Source organism: Beta vulgaris, chromosome 8 (genome assembly GCF_026745355.1).
Source record: "Beta vulgaris subsp. vulgaris cultivar EL10 chromosome 8, EL10.2, whole genome shotgun sequence".
NCBI lineage: Eukaryota > Viridiplantae > Streptophyta > Magnoliopsida > Caryophyllales > Amaranthaceae > Beta > Beta vulgaris.
In genome coordinates, this window is record NC_079209.1 from 20,159,540 (window position 1) to 20,178,079 (window position 18,540).

The following is an 18,540-nucleotide window of genomic DNA, read 5'->3' on the forward strand; positions in this document are numbered from 1 at the left end:
AAATACTTGAAAGGTGTAAGTTCTTGGTGCAATCAAATCTCATTGATGTTTAGAAAAGACTCAAGTATAAACTTGAGTAAGAAATTGATTTTTCGAATCTGATAACCAAATGTAAGTTATATGCCATAATGTGAAACATGTGCATAAAAAGAAAAAGGAGACCTGCTGATTATTACATCGAACAACTTTTGGAGGAAGTGATGACTACGATTATTTTTCATTTTCTATTTCTTTTCGATTTATGTAGAGGGTTGCTGTGCATGGGGTTGTCTTGAGGGTGGGTGTGCAGGAGGGTCTTTCCTTGTATCACAGTTTTAAAAAAAGAGGAGTTTTGTTGTGCCTCATATATTTAATATACTTGTTTTATTTTTTACAAGTATATAATTAGTCGTGTTATCATAAAGACTTTGAACATTCTTTTTTATTTGTTCTCATTACTGCAGGATGATGATGGAGATAATGAATTAGAGTAGTAGGTAGGCATGGTGCTTCTGGAAACAAGCATGAATAGGGCGACACATGGAATTGAAGACAAAGAAAGACACAATGTTAAGATTAATTTAGGATTGGGGAGAGTTATATGTATTATGACTAGGTTTTTGGATCAACTATTTATATGTTGAGAGCAATGGTATGTTTTCAATTGATGAATACTACTCATTGGCTCTTTTTTTACAATGATCGTTGAATGAACTCAATATCTATAATATCAATTTATTTCCTCTTCGTTTATTACGTTTGTAAGTTTTAGTATTATTATTATTATTGTATATGTGCCGACAAATTAAAGAGTGCTACTATATATGAGACGTGTGAAATAGAAGTGACTTTAAATCTAGCTAATAATAAGTGTTGCCTAATATCTAACAAAGTGTTACATATGTTGACCTAAAATGATACACGACATCTAATAAAGTGTTACTATAATTCAAGAGATAACATAGAAAATGCTACTATAGATGAAAAAGTGTTGCATAAAAAATTACAAGCAACACTGTAAAAATGTTATATTAGTTCAAAAAAGTGAAACATTAGAGAATTTTGGGTAACACTTGAGAAAGTGAAACATTAGCATTTGAAAGTGTTACCTTTGATAATAGGTAGCACGCAGATGTTTCACTTATAAAAGTGTTACCTATTTCCTAAAGCAACACTTTTAGGCCTTTAAGTAACACTTTTGGGGTGATACTTTAGGCTAATTATGCACTAGTGAAATGAAGATGTATATGTTGAACAACCCCCAGGCTTTGAAAATAATAATCTCCCAAATCATGTCTACAAGCTTGATAAAGCTCTTTATGGGTTAAAACAAGCGCCTAGATCATGGTATGAGAGATTATCAAGTTCCTTTTAGAAAACAATTTTAAAAGAGGAAAGGTTGATAAAACCTTGTTCCTAAATCTAAAGGAACTGACATTTTACTTGTTCAAATATATGTTGATGACATCATATTCGGAGCTAAAATGAAACATATGCAAAGAATTCTCAAATCTCATGAGTAATGAATTTGAAATGAGTATGATGGGTGAGTTAAATTTCTTTCTTGGACTACAAATCAAACAAACTGAAAAGGGAATAATTGTTCACCAACAAAAATACATAAAGGAACTATTGAAGAAATATGGCCTCGAAAACTCAAAGATAAATCACACTCCTATGGGAACTTCAACTAGATTAGATGAAGACTCCATAGGAACAAGTGTTGATCAAACAAAATATAGAGGAATGATTGGTTCACTTTTGTATCTAACTGCTAGTCGTCCAGACATAGCTTTCAGTGTTGGTTTGTGTGCTAGATTTCAAGCAAATCCAAAAGAGTCTCACCTTACTACCGTGAAGAGAATTCTTAGATATCTTAAAGGAACAGATGATCTTGGACTCTACTGTCCAAGAAGTGATACGTTTGAGCTAAGAGGATATGCAGATGCAGATTATGCTGAGATCTTGTAAATAGGAAAAGCACCTCAGGTATGGTCAATTCCTTAGTCATAGTTTAGTTTCTTGGAGTACCAAGAAATAAAACACAGTTGCTTTATCCACTGCTGAAGCAGAATATGTAGCAGCAGCTGCATGTTGCTCCAAATGCTTTGGATAAAACAACAACTTAGTGACTATGGAATAAACTTTGATTGTGTTCCTATTTATTGTGATAATACTAGTGCTATTAGTATTTCAAAGATCCAGTGCATCATTCAGAGTTAAACATATACATATCAGACATCACTTTCTAAAAGAAAATGTTGAAAAAGGTTTGATTAAACTTGAGTTTTGTCAAACTGAGAATCAGATTGCTGATATACTAACTAAGCCTTTACAAAGAGATAGATATGAAAAATTAAGGCTTGAGTTAGGATTAATAAAATTAAGTGATTGTTCCTATTCATTCCCCCATGTCGAATTAATTTGAGTGACTTTGTGTGTAAAAATAATTGTGTTTAATTGCCTAAGACCATTGCAAATTAGAATGTTAAAAACAAAACATGAATTCAAAGGAATTAAAACAACTCACAAATGTCACATAATACTCCCCTTACTGTTCCTAAGGTAAAGAAACATGCAGATATGAAGAACATTGATTTGTAGCATTAGTTGTTCCTATAGCACAAGTTCCTTGTTCCTATAGCACAAGTTCCTATGTCAAAAATTAAAAATCAATAAAAATTCAAAAAATCCGAAAAATCCCAAAAACAGAGAAATCACATTTAATTAAATCTTGATTCTCATTTTTGCTTCTTTTATTTTCCTTTTTATCTTTTATTTTCGCGTGTAACGTTTCGCTGTTACATGCATCTCCTTCCCTTCTTTATTTCATCTTTCTAGAAACCGTGTCCCTTGGACTCTTCAACTTCACCATTAACGAACCTTCACGCACCACTTCACAACCCATAAAATCACCTACTTCACTCCACATCATGGCAAAAACCTCACGCAATTCACATTCTCCAGTTTCCAAAACTCCCAAAACCTCTACAATGGAAAAATCTCCTTCTCCTACCAAAACCCTAGAAATCGAACAAAATCAAGAAACAATCATTGATGACCAAAAACTAGAATCTCCAAGACGGAGTATGAGAAGAAGGAAATTAATAGGGGAGGATGATGAGGAAGAGTCCCCGGAACAAACTCAGGGGGAAGAAGAAGAAGAAATCACCCTTGTTCCTTCCAAAGGAACTGCTCCTTCTTCATCAAAGAAACGGGTTGAACGAAGTGAGTCAAGGTATGTATTAGGTTTTTGTATAGATCTAGAATGGGCAAATGAGGTGAAATTTAATGAATTAACAGATATTCTAAAGGAACAGGGCATGGAATATCTCTTTGAATATGCTTTTAATAATGCTCTAGTTCCTTTAGCAATGGATGAATTCTATGCGAATTTTACCAACACTGATAGTCTTTGCACAACTGAAGTTAGGGGAAAAAATTAATTTAATCAAGACATTGGGAAAATTTGGGAAGTTCCTTGCAAGGAACAGATTTGTATTTTAAAAGGAAAGGAACTGTTCTCTTTCCCTAATTTTCCCAGGAAAAATTGTTGAAACTTTTGGGGAACTGGTAGAAAAACTAAACCAAACCTACTCTCTCCTCTTCACAAAGTTCTATTCAATTTAGTTTGGAGAACACTCATTCCTCGCACTGAAAAGAGGAATGAAGTGGGTCTCTTGGACATGTGCTACATGTTCTGTTTGGACCATCACATAAATCAACTTTCCCTCTCTTTTATACAACACTCACACATGATAGAAAACAATTCGTAGTTGGATTATGGCGCTTGATTACATCCCTCCTTCATCATTTTAAGGTAAGACACTGGTTGGCCTACTTAGGATTAAGCAAGGAATATTTTAATGAGAAGACTCTAAGTGGGTTGGATCTCTGTGTCCAAGAGGGAGTAATCACTCAAGGGAGAACAACTTCCAGTTCCTCTAGCAAGAGGAAGCTGCCTAGGGCAGTTGAAGAGGAACTGGAAGATGTGATTTTGGAGGAACCAGTTTCTGCACCCAAGGAACCTACACCAAAGAGGCGCAAACACATAGCCAAAAAGCCTACCCTCCTGTTCCTAAGAGAGTGAGGCAGAGCACTAGATTGAAAATTGCTCTTTCTGCCCCTGTTCCTTCCAACAAGGACGCACCTTTAGTCCTTTCTGATGCGGAGGAACAGGTACCCCATTCTGTCAAGGAATCCACACCGCCATCGTCTCCTAAGCCTTTTGTTCCTCTCACCAAACTATCCTCCATCTCTCCCTCATCCTAGTCTGTTCCTTCTAGTTTTGAACATATTAAGGATGAGTTGACTGGCCCTAATCCCTTCTCCACCACCTCTACAACTCTTCCACCACCACCACCATTTCTTCCTCCCATCTATAACCCTCAACATCTGTTTCCACTCCCAAAACTGATGGTCCTTCCACCCATCCTACTCCAGTTCCTCCACCAAAACCTCAACTGCCTCTGGATCCAAGGGTGAGGAACAAGCTACCCCGGATGACTGTGGCTGGGTCAATGATGTTTGTCTTCCTGCACAACATATGATAAAATTTTTTAACCACCTACACTGGACTTTAGATGCTAAAACTGACCAAATGCTGGGTCTTATGAAAGTTCTCAGTGATACGTGCTTGAGCAACAGAAGAAGATGGAAACAATGGCCCTAGCTTTGGAGGATTTGAAGGAAAGGGTTGGTGCCAATCATGGTGAAGTGATGAAGAAACTGGAGGATGTGGTCGAAGAAGAAGTTGTTGAGGAACACAATTCCCCTTCCCTTTCTTAGTTCTTAGTTCCTGTTTCCCTTTCGAGGAACAAGACTGTTGTTTAGTTTCTTTTCTTTTTCTTTCTTTGTTTTTTTTTTTTGGAACAAGTGCTACATAAATATGACTTTTGCTATTTTGTCTTTGTTTGTGATTATTTGCGCATAATTTCTTCCTTGGAATGGCTAGTATTCTGTGATTGATGTTTGAGCATGTCTATCCTTTGCAATTCTAACTTAACCATACTTGGTGCTTGCTTATGGTCTAAAGGTCTTATAAGCAATTTATCATATCACGCAGAGTCTACTCTTTTTGAGGATGACAAAGGGGGAAAAGATTTAAGGAACAAACTGTATAGTAGTCGAAAAGAGGTAAATGAAACATCAAAAAACAAAAATTTAAAAATAAGGTTTAGGTAAATGAAAAATCAAAATCAAACTTTAAGTAGATTACTTAAGTTTTTTGTATTGTTCATTTTCTGATTTATTGTTTCATTCACTTATATTATTTGTTATTTCCTTAGTTTGGACCTTTGTTGTCATCATCAAAAAGGGGGAAATTGTTGAACCCTAGTTTTGAAGATGACAAAGAAACAAAGATGCAAACTAAGTAGTGAAATAATGTGTTATTTAAGTGTATGATTTTCTAAGGTATCATTGAAAGTACTGAACACAATTTGGTACATTTAGTCTCTTACTTCGGTTGATCTGTTCTTCTGTAAATTCTAAGTCATGGTCCTCTTCATTTTCAGAATTTGAGGAGTAATACCATACCTTATCATCATCTTCTTCATCCCTGATCGTATTCATTTGTTCCTCAATTACAAGCAACTCATAAACACTTAGATGCCCTTGTTAGATTTCTGTTGTTATGTGTTCTAGTACATCTACTTAAAGATCTTGTAACAGCAACAACTCTTCTTCATCTATGTCTATACAGTCCCCTTCTCCAATCACCATGAGCCACTTGAAAAGCTTCATCTGTGGTGTGACTGTGTTGTGCATGCAAGTGAAAAAAAATTTGTAACTGTGATCTGTGTGCAAGTAGCAGCGTTACTATAATATTTATTGAGAAGAATTTTTTTGTAAATTTTTTTTTTTTTTTTTGAAGTGTGCTTGTGACAAAGAATTTGTAATGAATGTGTGCAAAGTATGATGGTTTCTGTTGAACCCTAGTTTTGATGATGAAAAAGAAACAAAGATGCAAACTAAGTAGTGAACTAATGAGTTATTTAAGTGTATGATTTTCTAAGGTATCATTGAAAGGAACAAAGAGAATACTAAGTCAAGGAAGAAGTCAAGAAAGGATTTCGAAGACTAAGTGAAGATGTTTCCCAAAAGTGATACTGGAGCAGCATTAGAGCAAGAAGAATAAAGCAAGGCGATTTTATTTTCTAGTTCCATTGTAAAAGGAACAAGTAAGGATGGTAAGGAACATTGGTAGTCTTATTTGAGAATGAGAGTTTGTTCCTTTCTAAGGAACAAACTAAATGGCACTAAACGGATCTGTTAAAGGAACTTAACAAATAAAAGGAACTAGACTTAAGCTTGAAACAGTATAACGGTTCAATTATGAAGTTGAGTAAGTCATGCCTAAATAATAGGTAACCGTTTTTGTTTAAGTAAAAAACAGATTTTATGGAAAATCTATTTAGGAAAAGATTTTGTTTTTCGAAAAAGATAAGAAAATATTTATCCGGTTTTTAAGAGGATTTTAATTTAAAAGATAATATTTTCTTAAAGATTAAAATTCAGTTTTAATATTAAATATGTTTTAAAGTTGAATGATTTTCGGATAAAGCTCAAGAAACTCCTAATCTTTAGGAGCAGTGGCTAAAACATGTCCACGTCCAAAAAGAGATCATGGGATCATGGGATATGATAAGGAACGTGTTCCTTAATGGAAGGAACATCATGGGATAATGGATTTAAACATGAACATGAATTTAATTCCCACATTCTATGTGTTTGTCACTATAAATACTGAAGTCTAAATAAGTTCCAAAGTCTGTCTGACTAAGTAATTAAGTGAGTTTAACTAATTAAATGTCAGTGCCTTCATTCTCTCATAATAGCCATTTGTTCTTTACTTACTTACTCTAGTTCCACTAAGCTAATATCGATCAATTGTATTTTGGTTTTTGGGGTAAGGGGACTTTGAGTGAAGTTCTGTAAGAGAGAAGCTTTGTAAGTTAAGCTAGTAAGAGTGAGAAAACTTCGAGTGAAGTTGAGAGGAACTACTATTAAGGGAACAGTGGCTCAGGAACTTGAGTTTAGGAACTCAAGGTGTGGCTCGAGAATAGAATTAGGTTGTAACAAAGTTATTTGGCCTAATTAGTAAAAGAGTTGAGTTTAAAATCCCTAGTGGTCGAGGTTGTTTCTTCTTGTTGGGACCAAGAAGTTTTTCCTCGTAAAAATCCCTTGTGTTCCTCTAGCTTATTTATTAGTTTAAGTTGAAAATTCCGCAAAAAGTTACGTTTATTTCTACACCTACAATTCACCCCCCCCCCCTCTTATAGTGTTCCTAGGAAAATAACAGTTTCTATGTCCCCTTTGCTATATGTAGTTAGGTTCCTTTTTGAGCCAAGTTTGTATGAAATTTAGAATTTTCATTTTGGACCCAAATTTAAATGATAAGCAATGAGTTGGCTTTTTTAAAAAATAAAAAATATCGAGTACCCATGTGCTTTTGGGGACCACTTACTTCTATTAAGTTTTCAATTAACTCTTCCAAACAGGGGCGGAGCTACGTTGTAACAAGGGGTAGCACGTGCTACCCCTGACTTTTTTTTAAAAAAAAAAAGCTGAAACCCAAACCCTAACGTTATCTCTTTCGCGTCTTTCTCCAGTCTCCTATCGGTGAGGAAGAAGTTTAGGGAAGAGACTTCTGTTTTGGTGAAGATGGGCTTCTCATCTGATCCCAAATCAGCTTCTCTGTTTCTTTCTAAGAAGCTTTCATACCAGAAAACAAATTTCTTTTTATTCAATTTTACTTTTTTTTTTCTGGATACCCAGAAAAAATCAATTGAAGAAACTCAAAAAGGCCAGATATAAGAGAGAATGAATGTAGGAAGTAAGGGGTTGGAATTTAGCGGAAGGAGATAGGTTGAAGATGATAAAGATGGAGTTGGTGTTGTTGCAGAGAAGGAGGAGAAGTAATGAAAAAGATTATTAGTGGAGGATGGGTTGCTATTGATCTTGTGGTTGCTGCAATCAGCGGTGAGCCGTTGTAGTTCTTAGGTTAATTTTCTTACTTTCTTATCCACTCTTTTATTCTCTTTCATCTAATTTCAGTTGTTGATTTTGAAACCTAATTATTTATGAATTGCAAGTTGTATGAACTTATGAATTTTTATTTTTGGTATGGAATTGTTAATTTACAGTTGTGAAATGTGAACTTTTGTAAATTTTTGGTGAATTATAAGTTGTGAAATTTGAATAATATACAACTGTGATGTTATAATATAATGTCAGTTATGGGGTTGCATTATATTGTTCTATTGATGGATTTTAAAGAGAGCAAAAATAATACTAGTTGAATATTGATTAGTTAGATCTTGTGTTATTTCTGTTTATAATTTAATTCACAATTGTGAAAAGAAAATAGAGAGGGATACCTCAAACCCTTCTCATGAGGGATATAATGAAAATTAAGTTAATTCTAATCTAGATCTTCTTTCGACTCAACTAAGCCAACAAAATTTAGAATGATTTGTAAATCTTGATCGATTAATTATAAATTGGTTTCAGATTTTAGTATTCGTCGTGCATAATTGTAATAGTTTTGTTGTTGATGTTATATTTCGATTATGTATTATTTTAATTTAGTACTTATGTGGATTTTTTTTTGTACTCGATACAAAGCAAAACTACGCTACCCCTCACCCCAAATCCTAGCTTCGCCCCTGCTGCCAAACATGTGGTCCCAACTTTCTCCCTGTAGGTGCATTAGTTTCTTCCCACTTTCTCTCTGTGTCACTTATTAAAAAACGGAAGAAGTATAAAGGTTTCTTCTAATTATATTTTGAGTTCATTGCAACAATTTTGATGAATAATTACATAATTAATAGATTTTTAGTTCTACACATGAGCTCAAAATGAGAGCCATGAAGGATTAAATTCATGGGTTCCAGTTACTTAATGTTTATATTTTACATGGCATGAGAGAAAGATGATTCATAGCTCAACACCTTCGACCCACACATCAACACCTCCCCTTTGCTGTCACGATACACCATACCCAACACCATGTCCCTGTCTTCCTTTAGACCCACATCCACATTCACTCTAACCCACTCCACCCTCGGACACTTCCATCCAGGCAAAGACGTGGTTGCCTCCCCTTTTGCACAAGGCATGTGGATGACAGCAGCCTTATTCCTCGACTATTCCTAACCCGCTTCGCATAGCCCCACACTTCACTCGCCTCTTCGACCTCCCCAGCCATTACCCACTTGTTGCGCGCTCCCCACATAACCCAAGCCTTTGTGAGAAACAACTCCCACTCTTCGTCGTCCCTGGTGGTTTTTTTTTTGTTACCTTTACTGACAACGCATTTTTAAGTTAGATTGTTGTTTTTCTTCTTGATTAGATTGAAATTTAATGCAAAAATTCCTGATGTCCTTAAATTGATTGGATCCAACATGTCTCATCCCCCTTCTTGTTCTTGAATTATTATTGGAGATATTTTGTAATTCCTCTATTCAGCTTTGGCTTCTCCACAAATTTCTTTCTAATTCTTCAGTTCTATGATGAAACTCTTATAATCTCATTATGAGTTCAAGTATAAAACTAAGACCATGTTCTTTTCGTTCGGTCTGATTTGAATTTTTTTTATCTAATATGACCCAGATCTGGTATAATATGATGTGATATTATCTTAACTTCTGATCTAGTTTGATCAGATCTGAACTTTTCTGATTTGATCTGATCTGAACTATTCTATTCGATTATTATTATTATTAATGTCGAAGAAATTATTATTATTAGGATTTTTTAACTAGAATAATACAAATTTTTGGTCGTTCTCTCGCAATAATACAAACATTTGATTATTATGTAGTATAACAAACTTTACATCATAATTCTTATAGTAAGACAAAACCGGATGCAACCTGATAAATAGGTTGACCGGGACACTTGTCACAATTTTAGGGGTGGGTTTTAATTTTTGTTCGACTAAAAGAAAACCTTTTTTTGTTTTTCTCTCTCTTGCTCCTCCCCCACCAGCCACTAAACTCTTGCCATCCCCTACCTCTACCCACCCACCGAGAAATCCCCCTACATTGCTCCACCACTGAAAACCCCCGGCGCCCAGTACTCCTTTATTCTCGAATCCCCCACCCCAAAAAATCACCCACCCTTTCCTAGAAAGGCACCACCAGACTTGAGTTCCTCATATGAACTCCAAAAACGCGACCAAATCTGAGTTCTTGTAGGCGTGAGCGGACCACCAAGTCAACAACAAATCGGTGGTAGTGATGTTTAGAGGGTGGTGGTATTCGTGGGAAAAGGATGGGATCGCTACTGGTAGTTGCGGGGGAGGGGGTGTTAACTCATAGCGCAACATGACATCAAAGTGAGGGCAACCCCGTGGTGGCTTCGCGTAGAGGAGGAAGAAAAAGACCGAGATAAAGAGAGACAGGTGAAAGGTGAGGGGCGAGAGAGTGCAGCGAGATAAGGAGGAAGACAACGGGTGGATAATGTGGGGAGGTGGCCGTAACCGGTGGGTGGTTTTGGTGGTGGTTGTGGGGTGGGAGAGGGGTCGAGGTGGTTCATGTGGGTGGTGGGTTGGGGGGTTGGGGAGGAGGAAGAAAGAAGAAAGATGATTTTGTAACTTTTTTTTTTTACCTATTTTATAGGTTACAAGTCGCATTGACCTACTATAGGAATTTTGATGTAAAGTTAGTATAATATTAGATTTTACATATAATAATATAGTTATCTCCCTATGTATTCGATCCTGACTTCCCTAACTACTAGTTAGTGGACCTTAAGTTATTTTTGATTAGGTGATATGATTTTAGCCTGTCAAATTTTGGCACCGTTACCGTGGAGACGGCTTATTACTATTATATATGAACTGTTAATATTAGACTAATTTTTTGATTTTTTTTTTGTAAATATATTTCTTTCATTTATTTTTTTATTTGAATATCGTCTATCTCTTTTTCTCAATTTGAGCATGAAGTGTTTTGGAGAAATAAGCTTAGCTTTGAAAACTTTCTTGGTCCCGACCATTTATTTGAACAATGGGAAATTGCTTTAGTTATCTATGAGGGTTTGAACGATGATATGAGGGTGGTTATAGATTCCATGAGTGATGGTAAATTCATGGATATGACACCTGAAGTGGGGTGTAATTTGTTTGAGCAATTAATCAGGGAAACCTTTGAGTAGGAGATGACAAGAGATGTTACTCCAGCTCTAGAAAATTTATCTATTTATGATTCTCAAACTCTTACCACTTCATGTGATTTTTGTTCTTGTTGTGACTCTTATGATCATAATATTTCTTTTTGTCCATATAATGAGTCATATATGCATGTCAATAACCCTATCCCTAAATTTAATTTGTCTAATGCTCCATCTGAATATGATAATATCAAAGAATTCTTTATGATTTCATGAAAGAATTAAATAAGGTTCAGGAGGATTATAGATTTGTTCAGGAGGATTACATGTTGCAACTAGCAAAACTGTAGAGAGTCAAAGATCAATAGCATCTAGACTAAAATTTATTAGCCAACCTATTGAGCAACATTTGTATTATGATGATGTGTTGGTTGAGAATGCTAGTTCATTAGAAGAAGGTTATCATTTGACTTTGATGGTAGTTTAAATAACAAAAATATGGATATAATGTATGTTTTTAAGGAGGAAAAATGTATGTATATGCTTCTTCTTTTCTTAAAGATTTTATTGTTGGGTTAATAATTTTGACCAAATAAATATTCATGTTCTCCTATGAGACCTGAGGAACTGCAAGATATTTCTACATTTTTTTTCTTTTTCTTTTGATACTTATAAACCCTTCTTAGTGAACATTAATATGCTTGATGTCAAGTAATATCGAGTGTTCAATAATATATTTGCAGGAAAATTTGATAAGTTACTAAATGCTTGGATTCTTCATAATGTAAAAAGTATTTCGGTTGTGCGGGACCCTAAAAAATCAGCGCTTATTGGGAGGCAAGCCGACTTTCTAACCTTCAGATGTTATCTTTATTTCTGCTTTATGACTACTTTGTTAACATGTGTTCCGGTGACATGCTCTTGGTTGTAGTGGAAGTATAATACTGTTTGACACACTCTATTTTCATTACCCACCTCTTCGGTGAGTTGTACCCTTCCTTTTTCTTTTGCTTTGTTGTTCTTCTCAGTGTTCACATTAAGGTCAGTGTGAATTTCGGCTTAGGGAAGAATGTCACTTTGTGCATGTTAGTTGCATACTAGTTTACCTTTATTGCTTTAGTAGGATTGTGACATGGCTTATACCGCTCATTAGAGGTGAGAGTTTACATGTAACGAAAAAGATGTAGTGCCTTCTTAGTTGCATTAGAAATGTTTTTTTCATATTAGATTTCATATCATGTTAGTTTGCATCTATGAGACTATTGCCATCACTTTTTGAGAACCTTGTTGATATTTCACTACACTTCCTAAGCGTCATTCATCTTGCTCATGATTCTTCATAGCACGATTGTTTTTGCAATTGATTGTTTGACCTCTCTCTAGCTCGCACCCGGGACCCCTATTTGCGTCGGACTTGGGTCCGACGGCATAGGTCTCGACGCAGATGACGTATAAATGATCTGCGTCGAATACGGAAACGACGCAATTCTCCAGCTATTTGCGCCGCACGTTGTATACGGTGCGACGCATATGGCTCTCCCCAACCAGAGCTTCAGAGGATAATGTGCGTCGCACATCGCCTAGGGTGCGACGCAGATGTGTGATTTGCGTCGCACCTTGGGCTACGTGCGACGCAAATTCCATTTTTTAAAAAAAAAAATTAAGTTTATGAACTAGGAATAAGGCTATTGCAAACTTGCAATAAAGATTTTGGTTTCTTCACCAAAAAAATCGTAGATTTGGAATAATAAATTACAGAAAATAAAGAAAAAAAGATAATTACATAAAAAAGAATACATAAATTACAGAAAATCAAAAAGAGAAAATTACAAAAAAATAGAGAAGATTACAGAATTACATAAAATCGTAAAAGAGATAACTTCATGTAATCTTCAGGCGGCGTTGCAAATCCAGATCTTCACCTCAAACGCAACTACAATCGAAATTTCACCTGCAAATCCAGATCTGAAAACGAGAAAAGGAATTTCAGAACTGAAAATTTGAAAGAAAATCCTAGATCTGAAAAAAAACCCTAGACTAGGATAAATGCCATAAAAATAAACAAAAAAATCAGATATAAAAAAAATGAAATGGTATTAAAACAGATAATAAAACTTAATTTCATAGAACTTAGATCTGAATTGAAATCCATGAATCACCTGCAAAACACTAAATGAAACGAATAAACGAAGAAAAATAAAGAAAAAGAAAGAATACCAAGGCGACGAAATGAAACGAATGAACGGAGTTGCCTGAGATGAATTTCGAGTTGCCTGAGATGAATTTCGATCAATTTCGTCTGCTGAAGTCGTTCGCTGAAGTCGACAATATCAAAGGGAAGATGAGAATTTGAGAAGGAATGTGAGAAGGCTCGACAGAATTTGAGAAGGGATGTGAGAAGGCTCAACAGAATTTGAGAGGAGAATTTGAAAAGGCTCGACAGAATTTGAGAGGAGAATCTGAGAGGGAATAGGCTCGACAGAATTTGAGAGGAGAATTTGAGAGTGAGAGTTTGAGAGGAGAATAGAAGGTGTGCGGCTAAGAGATTAAGGGGCGTGGTTGAGATTTTAGGGTAAATATATGTTGGGCTAGTATTGTGGGCTGAGGATCTGCGTCGGATGGGCCATAAGGTCTGACGCTAATCGAAGAACCATTCGCGTCATACATGAGGGGGATGCGACGCATATTGTCTATTTGCGTCGCACGTGGGCTTCATGCGATGCACATAGGTCGTATTTTGCGTCGATTCCTTATTGCATGCGACGCAAATGAGTCATTTGCGACGTTTGTCTTGTTGTGCGACGCAGATGGTGAGATGCAAATCATCGTTTTTCTACTGGTGTCGATTTAACTTTACTGTGCATACACCTTAACCCAAGTTAGCTTTTGTGTCTATTAACTGACATATCCTTGTCAGTTCTACTCTTTCATGTGTGATAAGCTCCTCAATTGTCGGATTGACCTTGATTTTGATTTGGTACTCTTTGATGCTTGATAGTGTAGACATTTTGATGTGATTGAGCCATTTTTTTCGTGATTTTAGCTCCAAAGTTATTATTAATTTCATATTATTCGTTCTCTATCCCCATTGAGCCTCTGTGACAATGTTTAATTGATATCTACATTATAAACCTTTGACCTCATTTGATTCTTGTGGGAGAAAGTATTAGTTTTTGTTTGGTTGTATTGAATGATAAAGCTCGATTTGTGGTGTAGTTGGATGGAAAGTATGTTTAGTGAGCTTGGAAATTGAATTAAAAATTTGAAAAAAAAAAAGGAAAAATAATTCAAAAAATTGGCCCGTTTCAAGCCAAAGCCATGGGTCGGGCCGAGGGGGCCAAGAAATCCGTGCCAAAGTCTTGTATTTTCGGTCGGGCCTAGCGGGATTTTCGAGCCGGATCGAAATTTGGCCTATTTCAGCAAATCTAGGTTGCGCGTAGCCCAGATTTTTTACCCAAAAAATCGAATCGGGTCGAAAAAACGTGCCTAAAAACCTCCCGAAATTGGGCCGGGCTAATCTTGATCACCTCTAGTTTTCAGTTACATGATGCTCCCATTTCTTGGTTTGTCCACCACAATTACTATATTATTTTCCATACCTTTAACCTCAACCTCATTACTATCTTTCAAAGTACTCTTAATCTTTATGTGCTATATTATATAATAGAAAGTGAGTCAAAAGGTCAAAGTTAAAGAGTATATGCTTCATCGGAGACAACTTGATTTAGGTTGAGTGTTATTTATTATCCCTTAAACACATGAGAGATTTGAGTGCACATGACCATAGTGAGGTCTGTCAAGCTTAGTTAAATCTAGCTTGGGGGAGATGGTTTGTGGTATGTTTGGAGAGTTGATTGCGAGACATGATATGCTATGCGGCTTTGTTCAATATTGTTTTGATGCTTGTTTTGTGTAGTGGCTATATCTCTCGTGGTTTCAGTTGAGTGTTTAGCTCTGTTGTATTATCATATTGTAGGTGTCTTTCTTCTCTAATGTCTATATCTTATTACTGGAGTACAAGCAACGATTTAGCTTGGGGGAGTTTGTTGTGTCATATTTATACATAGATTTTGGGTGCATTTAGGTCGCATATCTAGTCCATTAGAGCATTTAGGTGCATATTTGCATGATTTACTCAACTTTTGCTTGGGGGAGTTTGATGTGTCATATATATAAATGAGAGTCGAGAAAGTTTTGATGTTTTGAAAATGAGCATTTTTGGTATTTGTTGCGGGCCCGGCTAGGCGGGATCTTGCCCCACCCTGCGAATCTCTATTTTACTTTTTCTACGGGTTTTGACCTGACAACCACCCGATCGGGCGAAATCCGCCCGGACAGCCCGGGCAGGGCGATTTTAATGTATTTTGAAGCGCGTGTTGCGCACTTTATTATTTTTACATAATTACTTATCGTTTTAGAGTAAAAACACTACGTTTTCTTATTAAAATTTCAGTCATTAGTTTTATCAGCACTTTTATTCTCTAAAGAACCCTAGTTTATTCTACATTACAATGCAAATTCATTCAAGATTCAATTCAATAGAATAATTGTTTTCCATATTCGGTCTTCAATTGGTATTTCTCATCCTTTATTAGTCCCTTTCCAATTCTTCTTTGTTATGCCATCATGTTGCAATCTTATTTGATTGTGATTATGTTTTCCTCAATTATGTGTAGGTAGTTTCATTTCTAGGGATTGAGATCTACGTATGCATATGAGGGATTGATAGAATGATTATTTAATTCATTGATTGGTTTGATTCTTGCTATTGAGTTATTTATCTACAAGTTTGGCCAACTGTGTTGATTATTGTTGGAATACAAAGTTATAGACAGAGAGATAGGATTTTATATAGCTCTCAATAGTAGGCTTAGCGATCTATGACCATGCGAGAGCGGCTTAGTGAGATTCGAGTGAGGTAATGTTCGAGAGAAATTACATTTGCCGTAGTTAGATTATTTCTTTGAGTTCTTCAATCATTCTTGATATCCTGAATTGCATATATGGTGAACCATTCCCTAGTCTTTCCCTTAATTGCTATACGTGATTTAATTATTTGCTTAGTTTAGTCTCCAACTCTTTTCCTTTGATTTAGTAAGTATAATGTTATATTTATGATATAATAGTATAGACTACAAGAATTCGTTGTTTTAAAGACGGAAATAACCGACCGATACTAAAACAGCAAATAAAATTGATAAAACCAACCACCAAAGTTGCAGACGAAAATTACCAACGCCTACTACAATTATCGACTGCTTATAGAAGTAGTTAATTACTTTTTTAGAAAAAACACAACTACCGTTTCTCATGAAAACGCACTTTATCTCCAAACCTATCCCGTATAAAAAGAAAAAGGAAACCCTAAATCTACTCATCTTCTCTTTATTTTCTCACTCCTCTTAAACTCCTCCTTCGCCGACTCTCATCTGCCCTTTTCCACCCTCCATCAAAACTTTTCCTATCTCCTACTTCTATTGGTTGTGGTGGTTCATCGCGTTTGTCCTTCATCAACGGCGGTTGCTTCTCGTTTCTTCCGTTTGAAAGTCCAGAATACAAATATGTAATATGACAAACTTTATATCAATATTCTTATAGTAAGACAAAATCGGATGCAACCAGATAAACAGGTTGACTGGGATACTTGTCACAATTTTAGGGGAAGGTTTTAATTTTTGTTCGACTAAAAGAGAACCTTTTTTTCTTTTTCTCTCTCTCGCTCCTCCCCCACCAGCCACTGAACTCTTGCTCTCTCCTACCTCTACCCACCACTTAGAAATCCACCTACACTACTCCACCACCGAAAACCCCGCCCCCTGCACTCCGTTATTCCCGAACCTCACCCCCCCCCCCCCTCGCACTCCGCCACCCCCGAAAATCGCCCATCCCTTTCCTAGAAATGCACCACTAGACTTGAGTTCCTCACCGGAACTCCAAAAAGGTGACCAAATCTCAGTTCTTGTAGGCGTGAGCGGACCATCAAGTAAACAATAGATCGGTGGTGGTGATGTTTGGAGGGTGGTGGATTCGTGGGAGAAGGATGGGAGTGGGGGAAGGGGCGTTAATTTGTGGCGGCAGTAGGTCATCAAGGTTGGGGCTGCCCCGCGGTGGCTTCGCGCGGAGGAGGAAGAAAGAGATCGAGAGAAAGAGAGAAAGAGGTGAGAGGCAAGAGAGTGCAGTTAGATAAGGAGGAATTCGGTGGGTGGGTGGTGTGGGGAAATGGCCGTGTCTTGTGGGTGGTTTTGGTGGTGACATAGGGGTGGGGGAGGGGCAGAGGTGGTTCAGGTGGGTGAGGGGTTGGGGTTGGGGAGGAGGGAGAAAGAAGAAAGATGATTTTGTAACTTTTTTTTTACATATTTTACATGTTACATGTCATATTGACCGACTATAGGAATTTTGATATAAAGTTAGTATAATATTAGCTTTTAGATATAATAGTATAGTTATCTCCATGTGTGTTAGCTAGTATAATATTAGCTAGTACGTGGACCTTAAGTTATTTTTGATTAGGTGATACGACTTTAACCTGTCAAATTTTGGCGTCGTTGCCGTGAGACGGCTTATTATTATTATACTCCCTCCGTCTCTTGTTAGTTTACCCCTTTCTTTGGGGCACATTTGCCGATATACTAATTTGAACTTTAATATCTCTAATTTTCGATAAGCAAAAATTACAAAAAGTTGATATTTGGATAATACACATTTAGACGAATCCAACAAGATCTCACATGACTATATTTTTCCTTAAATACAAATTACAAGAGATAGTCAAAGTCATGTATGTGAATAGTGTCAAAAGTCAAAAGGGGTAAACTAATAAAAGACGGAGAGAGTATATGAACTGTTAATATTAGACTAATTTTATACTTTTTAAAAAAAATATATATTTCTTTCATTTCCTTTTTTATTTGAATGGCGTCTATCTCTTTTTCCCAATTTGAGCATGAAACCTTTTGGAGAAATAAGCTTAGATTTGAAAACTTTCTTGGTCCCGACCAATTGATTGAATAATGGGAAATTGTTTTAGTTATCTATGAAGGTTTGAATGATGATATGAGGGTGGTTGTAGATTCCATGAGTGATGGTAAATTCATGGATATGACACCGGAAGTAGGGTGTAATTTGTTTGCGTAATTAGTTAGGGAAGCCTTTGAGTGGGAGATGACAATATATGTTACTCCAGCTCTAGAAAATTCATTTATCTATGATTTCTCAAACTCTTACCATTCCATGTGATTTTTGTTCTTGTTGTGACTCTTATGATCATGATATTTCTCTTTGTCCACATAATGAGTCATATATGCATGCCAATAACCATATCCCTGAATTTAATTTGTCTAATGCTCCATATGAATCAGATAATATCAAAGAATTTCTTTCTGATTTCATGAATGAATTAAATAAGGCTCAGAGGATTATAGATTTATTCAGGATGATTACATG